Below are 14,890 nucleotides of genomic sequence, written 5' to 3'. Positions count from 1 at the left end.
CATCAATGCTGGTTTTGAAGATGGCACCTGAGTTGTCACAATTACACAATTGATAGATGTGAATTATGCAGACATCCTTATTAATTCACTCTTTTTAATTACTCCTGGATGATTTTCTCAGTAGTTTGTCCCATTACCTAGGACAATTTACTTGAATGTAACTTTTTTTAATAAATAAGAATACTACTGAATCCCATGGCCTGCTTGGTGCATGCTCAGGCAAATCAGTTCTTTGAATACTGAAGTTGTTCATTTTATTAAATGCTTCTATTTTGTTTTGTTTTTTTTTCCTTCTGAATTCAGCATTGGTTTGTGTCAGAAAAGGAGCAGAGGAGGTGGTACACTAGCTTGCCCATTTCATATCTTAATCAGCAGGTATTTTTCCTTTGCTTTTTCCTGGGCTAAGGCATGCTGTTAGTGACAAGAGTGAATGCTGGGAGGGGTGAGACTTTTAGACCTTCAGACTTGTCAGCACTGATCTTAATATACAAAAGGTGAAAATGTTGGGGGGGGTGGTTTAATAAAAACAGGCAAAAAACTCGAGAGGTATTTTAATTGTAAGCCGTCTCTTGGTTTTGTTTTGATTGTTTTGATTTCATTGGTTTTCTTGTTTGTTTTGAATTTAGGAGGGGAGTTAATTTGCTTCCAGATCTCATACAGCGCCTTTTGAAATTGCTTCCCTTTGTTCTCTCCACTTTTCTTCCTCCAATAGTCACACTGTTGTAAAAGATTTTGATCAGAAAATATACCAGCAGGGATTGGAACCACATTGTTCTGTTGCTTTGGAAACAACTAAGAAGAGAAGTTTTCATGAAAATCCTGCAGACAAAGGTTCTCAGCCCATACACTGAGCTTAATTTCAGGGAGTTGTACATTCTTGGGCAAGCTTATTGCTTTTCCTCTTAGCCTGAGGGGAGACGGCCATTGGGTGCTGAAATTCAGTGCAGTTTGATAGGGCTGTGTTGGCAGGGGTTGCGTCTGCAGCAGTCTGCTGTAACAGAGGAGGGCTTATTGTGTGTAGCTGGAGCAGGCAGAGTTTGTGTAGCAACGGCTCTCCAGCCAATCGTCGGAGGAGTTAGATAAAGTGGAAGTGTTTGTAGCACTTCCTCTGCTTTTCTTTTTAATTAGGCCATATTCTTTCCTGAACCCCCTCCTCCACTGCAAGCATCAGACAGCATCCTGAAGCTTTCACTCTGTTCTGTGCAGTAGAATTTGGATATTGGAAAGAACTGCAATTTGAACCTAGCTGGTTTTGTCTAATCTTTTTGTTTTGAGCCATGTTTGCCAGGAGAAGGTTCTGTATTTTGTTTTCCTCTGCCTTTCTTGGAGAGTCCCTCGCAGTGCTGGCTGTGCTGTTCATCTAAGTAAGATGTCTGAATTTGTGTGTAGGCATTTTACTAAGAGGACTTAGTAGGAAAAAAAAAATATCTCATTGGCCTTTAGTTCAGTTTCTCAATGTGTGTTTTGATTAACTAGACTACAGCAGAGGGAGTTCTGGAAGCTGCTGCATACAGCATTACGTGGCTCACCATATCAGAGAGGGCTGACTCATAAACGGTTCGCTCTGCTATTAGCGAGTTTCCTTTAATGAGGCGGAGGGGGTTGGATAGTGCATGCAGATGATGCTGGCAAGTAGCCTTGTGCTGGGAGGAGATGGGAGAGGTTAAGAATTAATGCATGTCAGAAAAGCTAGTACTGGGGAACTGAACTCTCTTTCCACCTTACAGCTATTTGAGACAGCTGGATGCATTGGATAATAGGAAGACAGAAGAAAATGATCCCTGAAGCGCCTCAGTCCACTGAGGAACTCTTTTGGAACAGAGGAAAATCAGTCTTTTACTTAAATAAGCTGAGTTTTCTTCTGCTGAGGAACATCTGCAGCCCAATATCAGGGCTGTTTGGTGAAGCTGTATCATGTTGGTGGTGAGCAGTGTCCTTGCTTTGGTTCAAAAAAATAAAAAGAAAAGGTCCAACCTGAAGTAACAGCAGCTGAGTTTCAGGGAAGATACACATTGCATCTCCTGTTGTTACACACAGAGGCCTTGTGTTCTGCAGAATAACATGTCCTGCTGTTTTTGACAAGTTGTTGAATTTGGTTTTATGGTCTTTCATATCCTGCAGCCCTGTTAGCATTTCTTTTTAGAATTCTGTATGACCCAAAGCCAAAGGAATGACAGCCTGTTGCTCAGCTGGCAGAAGTGGCCGAGGGCACTGATCACACAACAAAGTCTGTAATGTTTTGGAAACAAGCAGTCCTCTTTTAAAAGACCAGTTTTAGTGAAAGTGTTTCCAGTGCTTATCAGGAAGAAGATAGGATGTTTATTTTCTGGTAAAAAAAGTTGTGCAAACACTGAACTCCATATATACCAAACCTTAAAATATCATTTTCATTGGTAGAATACTTGTGCATTTTCACCCACACATCGATGCAGGTTGTTTGTGGAAGGCTGCAGTTTTATTGGTGTTGCACTTCTCCTACAAACAAGTTGGAAGTAGGCTACAAGCTGAGTGTTTATTGAATGACACTTGTAGAGAGTGCTCTGTGTTCTCCTCCTGTGGAAATAAACATCAGGGTCCGTTTTAAGAGGCCATTAATTGGGGAAATGAAACCGTATGTGACACAAATGCTACATGTGTACAAGGCCACAGAACAGAGCTAAACAGAGCTGATCCATGTGTGGGTGCTGTGAACCAGTCACCATTCTATTAATTAAAAGCGACATTGTTATGAAATAGTCGTTACTTTGGATGCCAAGGCATGACCCCTGTACACAGTGAAATTAGCTAAATTTGCTATGGTGTGTTTTGAATAAAGCACTGTGAAACTGGCCTCTAAAAATAGCTTTTATCCTGGCATCAAGAAAGCAAGCTGTAGTACTGCAGCACTCTTTAAGTGTCGCATTTTCCTTTTTGGTCGACATGATAGATGTGTTTCAGTGACTTCTGTACATATTGCTAAGATATGTGCATGACTGCAAGGGAGACATCTTGTTTTAGGAAGTTCAGTAGACAGCTGGATGTTCAGGAAATATCACTGACCAGTAAAGCACTGCTACCTGTGTTCTTGGTAAGAGAAAGAGTTCTGTTCAAGAAACTCGAAACTGATGTATTTGGGAAGGTAGGAGTGGGAGAGAAAAAGGAGACTGACTATTGCTTTCATTACTGAATACAAGTAACTATTTTGCAGACAGCCTTAGTTCATGAGCTGCATGGAATTGGGATGCTCTCACTGTCGAGTTTCAACTTGCAGATGTTCTGAGGAGATGCTAGACAGCCCTGTTTTACCCTACAGAAAACTTTTGTTGAGTTTAGGTGCATTTGCTGTTTTGACTGCATTTGTTCATGATTGAGAGGTCACTGTCTGAATAGAAGAGGAGGAGAATGGAGTGAGAAGCCTCTTTTCCTGGTATCTTATTCCTTATGCTACTCCTCTCAATGCAGAAAGAAGTCTCTGTCTCTGCTGTTTTTCCAGTTGCCTTTTATCTGACTAGAAAACAACACTGAGTTTGGTTCCTATATTTCACTGACTTCTCCACGCATGTAACTTAAAAAAGAATAGATCTGTCTATCAAGTTTTGCAGGTTGGTGGAGTAAGTTGTTTGATGCCTAGGCAGGAGTTACAGATGAAAGAAGCACAGGAACCCATGATGATTCTTTCCACCATCAGAAGACCAGGAAGGTCAGGATATATTCCTCATATCCTCTGGACTGCCAGCATGAAATAATTCTAGCCTGTAAACAGCAACATCTCAGATGTGTTGGTGAAATGGCATTGGCTGAAGTAGTCTTACTGGCATCGTAAGAATACAAACCACTATTCTCACAGAGGTACAGAATAATAGCACAAAAAGTGTGGAAGCTGGTAAGTCAAACCAGTGCACAGTAAGTTTCGTGTGAACTTTGGTAGCTCAAGATTTCAATGTGTTTATTTCTGTTAACTTCTCTTTCTCTTCCATGCTTTACAGTTCAGCAAGTGCTATATTATTTTGAATTATTTCATTCCTGCCTCTAATCTGTATTTGAATCACTGTCATGAATTTTCACTGCTCAGTTTTTACCTCAATTGAAGGATGTGAATTCTACCAACCACAGAGCCAAGGTGAGTTTCGGCAAACTGCAGCAGTGCAATAAGAGGAAGTTTGCTAGTTGTTAAAAGATGTCTGTGTTTCAGTGTCAGACTTAGAACTGGTGCACATTGTTGCAGCATGCCATTTTTTTTTTGTCAAACAAAAATGAGGAGGTGATTACAGTCCAGACTGTTTTGCATCATGGTCTTGTGTCTTCTTATAGTTCCATAATTGTATATTATAGCAGGTTCATTAAAACACATCATAGTTATTCTCATTAAAAGTTATTTTGCCTTCTATGAAGACAACGTATTTCTCCTCACTACTGGCAACCTGAAGTAGTAGGAAAGCACTAGTCAGACCTCAGTGCAATGGGCTTGCAGACCTTCACAGCTCAAAGATCTCACTTTGAGGTTTTGCTGTGGGTTGTTGGGGTTTTTTTTGTTGGTTTTTGTTTGTTTGTTTGTTTTCTGAAGCTGAAAGATAGAAAGTGTTGCTGCTCTGATTTTAGGTGAAAATTAAATCCCACTGAAACCATGATTTCAACACCTGGGCCTTTAGAGAGACTGCTACATCTTGAGTGGGCAATAAAACTTTCATGATTCCAAATATTTTTTTTGCTATTGCTGTAAACAGCAATAAGACAATTAGTATGTTTGGTGAAGTGCTTGCCACTAGACTTTGCCTATAGATCTTAAATCTATAAATCTAAAAATCCTATTTTTTCTTTGAGTTCTGAGCGTATATTGACAATATTTACTCTCTTTGAACTGCTGAGCACTTGGTTCTTCATCAAACCAAACCACTGTTAATGGGTAGTCCAGCCTCTGGTTAAGAAAAGAAATAAAATATTGCTTAAGATAGTCTTTATTATGCAAGCTCTTTACATATGCTTAAATTTGTGGTTTCTGATTTCATGGAGGTGTTTAGCAGTTAGGCAAACATAGAATGTCACTGTGTTTGGCTTTTTCCTGGCAGCACAGCTGAGACAGCTGCAGAGAGACAAATTCAGAGTTAGATTCTGTTCACCATTTATTCCACTCATGCTCACAAGCACTGGCTTCACAGACCATGTCAAAATGCAGCTAGGGGAGTGCTGAGCAATCAGTACCTAGAGGGAGCTCAAGTTTTGGCTTAGAACAACCTTTTTTATTCCTTTTCTTTTTTCTTTACCATTCCAGAAATGCAGACAAGACAAATGGCTGTACAGCTTTAGGTGTTGTCTTACTGCTCAAAGCATTTTATCTGAGAAATGAAGTTACCTTGTTCAGGTATCCGTGTGTCTGGAGCCAGGTGACCTCTGCCCATGTGTTTGTCACATGTAAGATCTTCTGTCTTTACGTGGGGTTCTCTTCATATATTTACTTGTGTGGGCTGTTCCCTTGTTCAGCTGTGCACATATTGCAGTTCCTGAAAACCTAATACAAGTTTATACAGTCGTCTTCCTACAGGATTCTCCCTTTGAAGGAGCCACTGGTGATGCAGTACCTGCTTTGCATCAGCACATCTCAAATAAGATTGCCCATACCAGACATCCATTATGTAAGATCTTATTTTAGATCCTTTGCATGTAGTTGAAGGCTATTTATACCTGCTTGATTTCTGCATGTGGTTCTGACAGTAATGGAATGTAAAATATTGCAGCTTTTAAAATTTCCTTGTTTCAGGTTGGCTTTTGTCCCTGCCATGAATGCAAGTACCAAATTGCAGTAATGGTGGGGAGAATGCATAGGTAGCAGAGAAGTCACTGGGCACTGTCTTTCTCAGAGGTTCTCAGGTGAAGTTGTTTCCTCTTTGAAAGATGTGTATCTGTGTACTGTACTATCTTTAGAAAAAGGAGAAGAGGAAAAGCGAAAATTGGAGGAAAAAAAAAAATATTGCAGTCTTTCCATGAAGGATTTTTCTAAAGTGTAAGCAGAGCTGAATTTGACATGCTGTACTTGCTTGAAGGCAGCTGTGGGTTTGATTTTGATTTTTTTTTTTTTTTTTTCCCTGCCTCAACAGCATATCTCTTTTTTGGTGTAATTCCTCCAGGTTTTCTGTAGACACCTTCTGCAGACAGTCCTCTCGGATGTGATTTGTGCCCACTATGCATAAGCAAACTGATGAGTTACAGTCTACTTGTATCTCAGTGTAGATAGCTGAGGATGCTAGGATGTTCACATATTTTGCACTGTGACTGGGAAGATAGTAGATTCTAAGCATGAATGTTGTCATTTGTCCTGTCAAGAAGACAGGAAGTAGCAGTGCCTAAGAAACAAGATCGTATAGTTCAGACACTGTTTTTAATTGCAAGTGAAATTTGAGAGGCTGACAGCATTATTATTATTATTATTATTATTATTATTATTATTATTATCAGGTGATGGTTCTTGGTAGGAAAAACCTGTTTAATGCAATGGCCTTGTTCATCTTTGACAAAAGGTAGTCTTGATACTTTGAAGATGATGGTGAGTAGTGAAGAGCTGAACTGTTGGGTTACTCATCGTGTGGGTACCTGTTGAACAAGTCAAGATGTTTAAAAATAAGTAAATAAAACAATTTAAGAAGTAGGCAAGGCTTACTAGTTTCTGCAGACCCCCAAAAAATCAAGCCCATGTCTGCTTGTATGGCCTTGTTTGTTGAGCTCTGGGGATTAAAGCACTATAAAAAAATTTCTTTGGAACTGGAGTAGTGCATTAAAATTAAAGGTAAGAGTTTTTATACTGCAGAAGATACAATAAAACAGTATCTAAAGCTCCTAAATTAACCAGAACTATGACTAAACAGCAACAAAAATACCTTACAAATACGATTATTTCCAGTCTCCCAGATCTCAGTCTGGAAAGGCTGCAATGTGCAACCTGCTATGCAGCAGCAGTGGCTTGGTTGGTGGTGCTTAATTCCAGTCCCATGTAGCAATATTGGGACTGATTTCTGAAAACTTGTTGTTGTGATGGGCTGCTTCAAAGATCCGTTTCATGTTCTTGTTTTAATAGATAATTAGTTGAAACTGTAACTTTTTTAAAGGAGTCTGTTTCAGTATGTGCTTCCTGAAATGGAGATCATCAGATTTGTTCCTGTCCTGCTAAACTTTGCAACTGTGCCAAATCTACTAAAGGGCAAATTTTCTTGTTTGTAAACCTTTTCCACTTGAGAGAACAACTAAATGGACTCTGTAGTGATAACAGATTTGCAAAGCAAGATTTTCACCTTTGCTCTTTGGAGGGAAGTACAATAAAAATAGCAGAGAAAGTAGAAAAGTTTTTTTTTTTCTATTCTAAGAGAACAGTTTGATTCCCTCTGCCCCAAATTCTTACTCTTCATAAATAACTTTCCAACATGCAGTTAACTTTATTCATACTTACAGTTCTTACCATCTTTCAGAAGCTCTCTGTACCATCAGGCACGAGCCTGGGATTCTTCTGTTTTGAGCTAAGATGAAAGTCTTACTGCCTGACAGTGGAAATAAACAATAGTTAAGGGGCTGATTTTAGGTTTCATAGCTGCACCAGGCACTGCTTTCTGCTTCTGATTTCTTTAATAGTTTTGCTTAATAACATTTTTCAAGAGAAGAACTGACAAATATGTTTGTTGGGCTCAGAAGTCTTTCAGGTACATACTGAGTGTAACACTGGGTAAGAACTGTCTGCTTTGGGACTTTGGGTGGCCGTGTTATTATGCTTTGTGTTTATTCAGAGTTAGTTGCTAATAGTGACTTGCTTTTTTTTTTCTTTTTTTGGCAATAGTAAAGCAGTGCCTTTCCCTGTTGTGTGCTGGATCTTGCAGCAATGTTTGTAGTGTCTGAAAACAACGTTACAGCTTTGGCAGTAGGAGTCATTTGTAAGGATACAAGTGGAAATGATATGTCTAATGCCTGCAGGTTATCAGTGGACTTTGCAGTTATCTGCCTGTCTTGATTGCTTTTTATTCTTTTTCTTTTTCCTTTCTTGCTTCTGATCTTTACTATTAGCCACAATAAATAATTTTTAAAAGTCATAATAGCATTTCATATTGTTGTAGAAAATAACACGTGGGTTATTGCATCCCATCCTCTGCGGCTGTAGGCCCATGACTTCTGTCTTGTGCAGCTTTTCTTTTAATGTCAGATCAGAAAGTGAAAATTTCTTGTATGAGCAGAGAAGTCCCCAGCCTTGACCTCCTGAAAGGCAGCGTGAGGTTCACTGCTTCATTCAGTTATCATGGGTACAAGGAAACTATTTCATACCAGCCCTCTCTCCATTTAAGTTTGGCTTGGTTTGAGTTGCTAATAGAAATAGGACTCAAAGGCAATTTACTGATTGCATCCTGATTTAGGATAGGATGGCAAGCCACTGCTATTAGCCCTGGTGACTGACAGCAAGTAGCTGAAAATTATAAATGCTTTTTGTATGAGAAATCTCTTCTGTCAGCCCTTCTACTGAAGCAGCAATCTGAAACAAGAAAGGTTATTCTGTTATTTCACAAATGAATTGAACTAATTTCTGATCAGATGAACCTGATCAGAATTAAAGTGGCATGTAAGGTGCAGTGACATTTAGAACTCATCAAAAATATTTACAGAGGGTAATCTTTCCTGCACAGATATATACAGATACTCTGATAGCACCAATATAGAGCCCAAGTTCTCTTCTGCAGTACATGAAAGCTTTAAAACCTGCAGCTGAAATGGTCATTAGGCACTTATTCCAGATGCTTTTAAGGATTGTTTGGAATACCAATTGTTCTGTCTGGCTCTCTGAACAAAACAAACAGCTGTTGTTCTCTTGAAATTTTGTCTGAAGCCATATTTCAGACAGTGAAATACAGGATTTATTGAAATGCTGACTTTATTTTTTTGCTGCTCATAAAAGGTATGACATGAAAATTAAATATATGACAGATGCTAGAGATGTCTCATCCCTGCTGAATTGGGTTACTATGTAAATCCTCAGTCATATCCTCCTCTGCACTACATCTTCTTACTTTTTCTCTTTGGTTGCATATAAAAGGCAGAAATGAACTGAGCTGAGGACTTGCTGTTGACAGAAGGAGCGTGTGCTCCTTTTGTGCCTGGCATTCATCTGACCACATGATCAGCAAGCCGGTCCTAATCTCCTAATCCTGCAGCAGAAGTGCTTTCAGTTAATTTTGTTTCTGTTACAGTTGATTTGGGTCTTGGTGTAGTCGGGTCCCAGAGCCATCTTGAGATGCAGGAGGAGCACATGGCTGTGACAGTGGGGATTAGGGCAGAAGTGGGAAAGGAGAGAAATTAAAAACACTCTTTTGCTTTTAACATGTAACCCATAGCTTCCAGGTACTTATCTGTGGGTTGGTGGGGTTTTTTTGGCTGTTTTTTGTGGTATATTACTCCATGTATGCTGTACAAGTAGAAAGGCTGTGCAGAACTGAGTGCTGTTCTGGCATCTTGCCTGCTTCCTGTCCGAGTGCCCCCGCTGCAGTATGTGAGTAGATTTGCTTTGTGATTGTCCATGGAAGGTACTAAAATGCCACTTCTACTCACTTAGAGACAACCTCTTGCACAGAAGGGGAGGAGATGCACGGTGTTATCACTAAGAACTGGGGGATCCATCTTCAAAGAGGGCTTCTTACTACACTGATTGCGTTTTCCATGGATGTAATGTTCCATGGATTTTCAATTCACTCTGTCACATCACCTTTGTGATATATCTTCTGTTTTTCTTTCAAATTGTTAGAAATCTACATTTAATAATTTGCATTAAGAAGTTTACAGCTAAGAAACCACTGCATTAAGCATTCCAAGGCACATTAGTGTGTTAATTTTGGTTCCCTTTCTTCATCTAATTGTCCTTTTATGAGGACAATAATACAGATTATTTTGCTCTCATAATTTGTCTTTCTGTGACTGTATATTTTGGTAATACTTGGGTTGCCAGTAATTCTGTGACATGACAGTGTTTAAATCTATGTATAAAATACTTATCTGTGTTGATTTCTGAAATGTGTTGTAATAGCTTGTTGTTTTACATAGAATGGCTCGGGTTGGAAGAGGCTCTAAGGATCATCGATTTCCAACCCTTCTGTCACAGGCAGGACCACCAACCTCCAGGTCTGGTACTAGAGCAGGTTGCCCGGGGCTCCATCCAACCTGTTCTTGAACACCTCCAGGGATGGAGCATCCACAGCCTCTCTGAGCAGAGAAAATGCATTTAGTTGTCAAATAGTTAGAGAAATTAGAAGCTGGAGGATTGTTTTCTTTAGATGGAGAAAATGGCAAGAAACCAAATGCAGGCACACTACAAACAGGATTCAGGAATGATGTCGGTGTGCAGTGTCAGTGTTCCTTACTTGGAAGAGAGTTTATGTAACTAGAAATTGATGGAAGTGCTGTGTTTTGGAAGTTTTACCCCTGATGTCAGTACATGTTCTTAGCAGAGATTGTATTCTGATTCATGGTTTGCTGTGACCAGGTGTGACTGCAATGCTGAAATTCCAGATTGTGGAGGGACATGGGCAGTCCCCGTGCTGTATGACACAGCCCATCGCGATGGGCCTCGTGGCCTCTGTGTGTCTGCACTGTGTGGATTCCAAGGCAGCAGCCCTCCCCAGAGCAAGGAGACCTGAGCAGCACAGCATGGGCAGCCAAGGTAGATTTTGAGGAGTCAGGTCACCTCTAGCTTGCAAAATGCATTGGTTTCTCTGAGGCAGTTCACTGGTACTTTCTCATTATTGCTGTAGGTTAAAGAATGCACTCTTCGTTGTGTGGAGATGCTTGAACAGATCAAGTCAAATTTGTCTTTGTTTCCTATCACAGGAACAAGTAAATATTTACAAAATAATGCACAAAAATTACTGCATTTTAATCTACTCTAGTTAATTTATGGCCTGTCAGAATATTTTTAAACCAGGCTGATGAATAGGCTTAAATTGACATTTTATGCTTCTTTCTTCATAAAATGAAGCTTGAACTGAGTGTCTGAGTGACGGTGGTGCTACTGAAATGAAATGTTCATTAGATCCATGCAGCTGTCATGAGATGTTTGTTTCCCCTGACTTGCAGATTCTCCTAATCCTCTCCTGGTGACTGCAGCCCTCTATGCGGCATGCCGGCGGCTGGTACCCGTGTCCTGTTACCTGCTCCAGGCAAAGTGGGCAGATAAGATTAGTACTTTAAATCAGTGGCCTGAGCTAACTTGTCTGGATTTTTGCTTGTGTGATAAGATAGCAGACTGCTTCATGTGAGCGCTAACTCTGCAGAGGAGGTGGTGGTGTCGTGGCAGGCGGTGAGTTCAGGTGCTTAAAGTCATCTTCAAGTCTTTGCATTGAATAGAACTGAAGATGCTGTGACAATATTTGGAAAACATAGAGCTAATCACTACTGACGTAGTTTTACAGTCCCAGAGAATAATAAGTCCAGTTCAGTTTTGTAACACCAAATAATCCTGTTTGTGTTTGTGGAAAGCAGTATGTGGCAAGTGACCTTAAAGGCTGGTAGTTATCACTTCTGTTTTCTGAAGTATTAAAACTGGAGCTCTAAGCCAGCTCCTCATTCATATATTCAAACAGCTCTTTCAAAGGTGATGGCTTGCAACTGGAAAAGTAAATAACTTTGTGATAAGGAGAAGTCAATGGAGACATTGTGATCAGTCTGTGCCTGTGACCTAAGGTGCTTGTCTTAAATATACAGTAATAATGAGAATGGCACAGAATGCAGTGGAGTTGTTAAAGCACTGGTTCTAGCATTACTTCACATTAACAGCTCCTGCCTATGAATATTTTAAGTTCTTAATTCAATGATGTAACTGAAAGACAGTCACAGCTAGGCATCCCAAGGCCATCCATGAAACAGGGAGGAGTTTAAAGGAGCTACAGTTTATGATAGGTTTACAGATTCCAGATCGTCATTTCATAAAGCTCATTCTGCATCTAGTGCTGAAGCATTGAAGTGTTGTCATGTCATTATAGAATTGAAAGGCAAATTTTTTGTGAATTATTGAGGTTTTTGATAACACAAGGCTAGGTTTTGTTCCCTAAATTTTATGAATGAACCAAACCAAATGATCTTCTTGTGCACACTTCTGAAAGTGTGGAAACCATTGACATGTGGTTACTTAAAATGTTCACCTATCCTGCTTATATTCCCAAAAGTGCATGTCTGAAGCAGGTACTAAGCCTAAAATGTTACGTGGGATGGGCAGCCTGGGGCAGAATGCCTGGATGGCAAATGGCGCTCAGCACAAAACCTTGGCTGGTTGGTGCCTCTTCCTTTTGAAGCACACCGTGTGGACAGCTGCAGTCAGTCTGACTGTTTGCAGGATAGACTTTCTGCAAATACTGAGGAAAATCCGTTGTAGTGGGGATTTCCTGAAAATTGACTTTCGTCTCCCTTTATGAGATGAGGCTGATGTTGACAGTGCTGCAGATTCTGAAGAGCTGGGTAAATGAGTTACCTCTCCATTTGAATGGAAGCCATGAAGACAAAATAAATACACACCAAGTACTCTGTCATTACTTGCTATATTTATGTGTGGAACAATTTAGTACAGTGCTGAACTCTTTTATTCTCAAATATTTCAAGATTGTAGTGGTATCATTCAGTGTAGTAAAGCTGTATTAATCTTTCCTGTCATGTTGCTATCCAAAGAAATTGTGTTGTACTCATTGGTCATGGGAGACCTTGTCCCAGCTCTGCAAGATGGAAAAAAAGTTTGAAACATGCCTTTGAAAATTGCAGTCGGCTGTATTTGGGAAATGGAGGTCTGAGGAGCTTTCATATATATTTTCTACAGAGAATTCCCATATTTTCTGTATCGAATTGAGGTTGTGTAACTGTTTTTAATCCCACTGTTAACGTATTAGGTTACAGGAATCTTTCCACTTAAGTGAGCAAACACAGGAGACTGTTTATGCAACTGAAGATCTGCAACTGCCGATAGAATTAATTAGGAGAAGAATAATTAGGCAAATAGTAGTGTCCAAATGGTCCCAATAGAAAAATGTATTGTAATCCCACTAGAAATCTCATTAATGTTGTTTGTGTTGAGCTGTGCCTTTCGCCATACCACAGAGGAAGGCAAACGTGGAAAGAGCTCAATGGGGCGTCAGTGGGGAACGAAAAAGAAACAATGTCAAGGTTTTAAACTGTCTAATCTCATTATTGTCATTTGGTCCTGGCTGCAACTCCAATATCTGCTTAACAGCGTCTCTTGAATGAGTGAACCACTTGTGGCCAAATAGGTGCAAAAGAAAAATTCAGTTTAGGACTTGTTACAGAATTGTTGCTTCATGTATCAGAAACAGGTTGTGCCTTATGCCAAGCAGATGACCAAATAAGAAATGAGACAACCCTTATTTCAAACATTTTTTGCTCAAATTCAACAGCTTACTCATTTTAAAAAGTTAGCAAGCATATAATCTAGACCTTTCACTGTAATGTTAATCAGACTGAAATACAAGGAAGCTCATTCTGACATCTTGTTCCAGTTACAAAAGTGGAATTGGATACAAGTGTACGTCTGTATGAAAACCATAGAATAGCTGGCTTTTCAATCTGCATCATGAAAAGACATTGATGCACATTACTAAGAAAGCCCTCAGGTTTTTTGATTTATAAGGGACAAAGAACTTAGAGAACACAGTCTTAGCAGCATCCACTTTCTTGACCAGTGTATTTTAGGGCCTGGGACTACATGGATGTTCCTCTCCAATTCAAAGATGAATGAGCAATGTATTTATAGTGAAGTAGTCTCTGGTTCCTGGTCTGTGGCAGCAATGTCTGTGATTTGTCAGCGGGGGCAACATCTTGGTTCTCTGTGGTAAGCACTGGTGGGAAGGTCAGGTTTTCAGCCTGTAGAGATTTGTGCACTGCCTTGTTGCTGTAACAGAGAAGATGAGTTTTTCTTATTATTTTCACTTGCTTTGGCATCTTATCTTTTTTTAGTTCTTTTACTCATTACTGTATTTCGCTTTACAGCACTGGGCAGCACAGAGTGCATGTTTCAGGCTTGTTTAGGCACACTGAGGTAGTACAGTAGAGGAAGCAATACATACAGTGAGAGCGTCTTCTGTGAAAACGTAGCAGTAAAACCAAAGCATTTTACAAGCAGTCATTCAGAGCTTGCAGAGAGAAGCCTTGTACCATTGCAGAGGATGTATCTGAGGCCTGGAGGGGTTGGGAAAGCTGCTTAAGGATCACAAGTGTAGCAATGCTAGCAGTACAGACTGTCCTGCACAACTCAACATTGCTGCTTCCCAACAGCATTGGAACGGTAGCCTTCATTCCTCTACCAGTGAGCTGCAGCACCTTTTGGGTTTGAACTGCTAACAGGATTTTGTTCCTTTCTTTTTGATAAGAACAAGCTAGAAGCTGAGTAATGTGTGATATAGTGAATGTGTTTTATTTTTAGTGAATGGTAAATGAGTCCACGTTAAAATATTGTAGACCGACAACTTTGGAAACCAAATGCCTCTTTGTCACAGTGAAAGTTTACAAGAACTGTTGTCTGCATTTTATAATTGCTTATTCTCCCCCATTGGCTATAGTTGCTGTTGTTTCTAATTAGCTTAGTTTCCTGTTACAGCAGCAGCTGTGGATAAATACCAGTCAAGCCAGCCTCTTTCTCATATGAATTTTTAAAAATGTGTCTATAAAATATTCACTGGCACTGAGTTCCTGGAGCCATATTCAGGCACACTTATCGCTTGTTTAGTGAAAGGAAACCAACATCCAAACGAGGTCTCTGCAACTCTTTCTGAAGGCAGTAGGTATGAAAGCAGAGTACAGAGAAGAAATAGAAGCAGTTGTCTTACTACGAGTCTTGGAACGTGGTCTGAGTACGTGACCGTGAATGCTGAATTTGTTGCCATCAGCTGAGCAATGAATG

The 14,890-nt window shown here is 39.9% G+C and overlaps 1 long non-coding RNA gene across 11 annotated transcripts in view; it reads left to right on the top strand.

Annotated features, from left to right (window-relative positions):
• LOC122184845 overlaps positions 1–14,890 on the top strand; it is a 28,745-nt gene that overhangs the window by 5,557 nt on the left and 8,298 nt on the right. For 6 of the 11 annotated variants that reach the window (XR_006180659.1, XR_006180658.1, XR_006180649.1 and 3 more), the window contains 2 exons: positions 304–4,099; positions 5,505–5,609. This is a non-coding gene — a long non-coding RNA (uncharacterized LOC122184845). The remainder of the gene's footprint in view (positions 1–303; positions 4,100–5,504; positions 5,610–14,890) is intronic. The other 5 variants (XR_006180656.1, XR_006180657.1, XR_006180653.1 and 2 more) reach the window with 5 other exon arrangements.

Source organism: Lagopus leucura, unplaced genomic scaffold, assembly GCF_019238085.1.
Source record: "Lagopus leucura isolate 7727_CA_CO unplaced genomic scaffold, USGS_WTPT01 Super-Scaffold_100026, whole genome shotgun sequence".
Lineage (NCBI taxonomy): Eukaryota > Metazoa > Chordata > Aves > Galliformes > Phasianidae > Lagopus > Lagopus leucura.
This window is presented reverse-complemented; position numbering and strand designations above follow the sequence as displayed.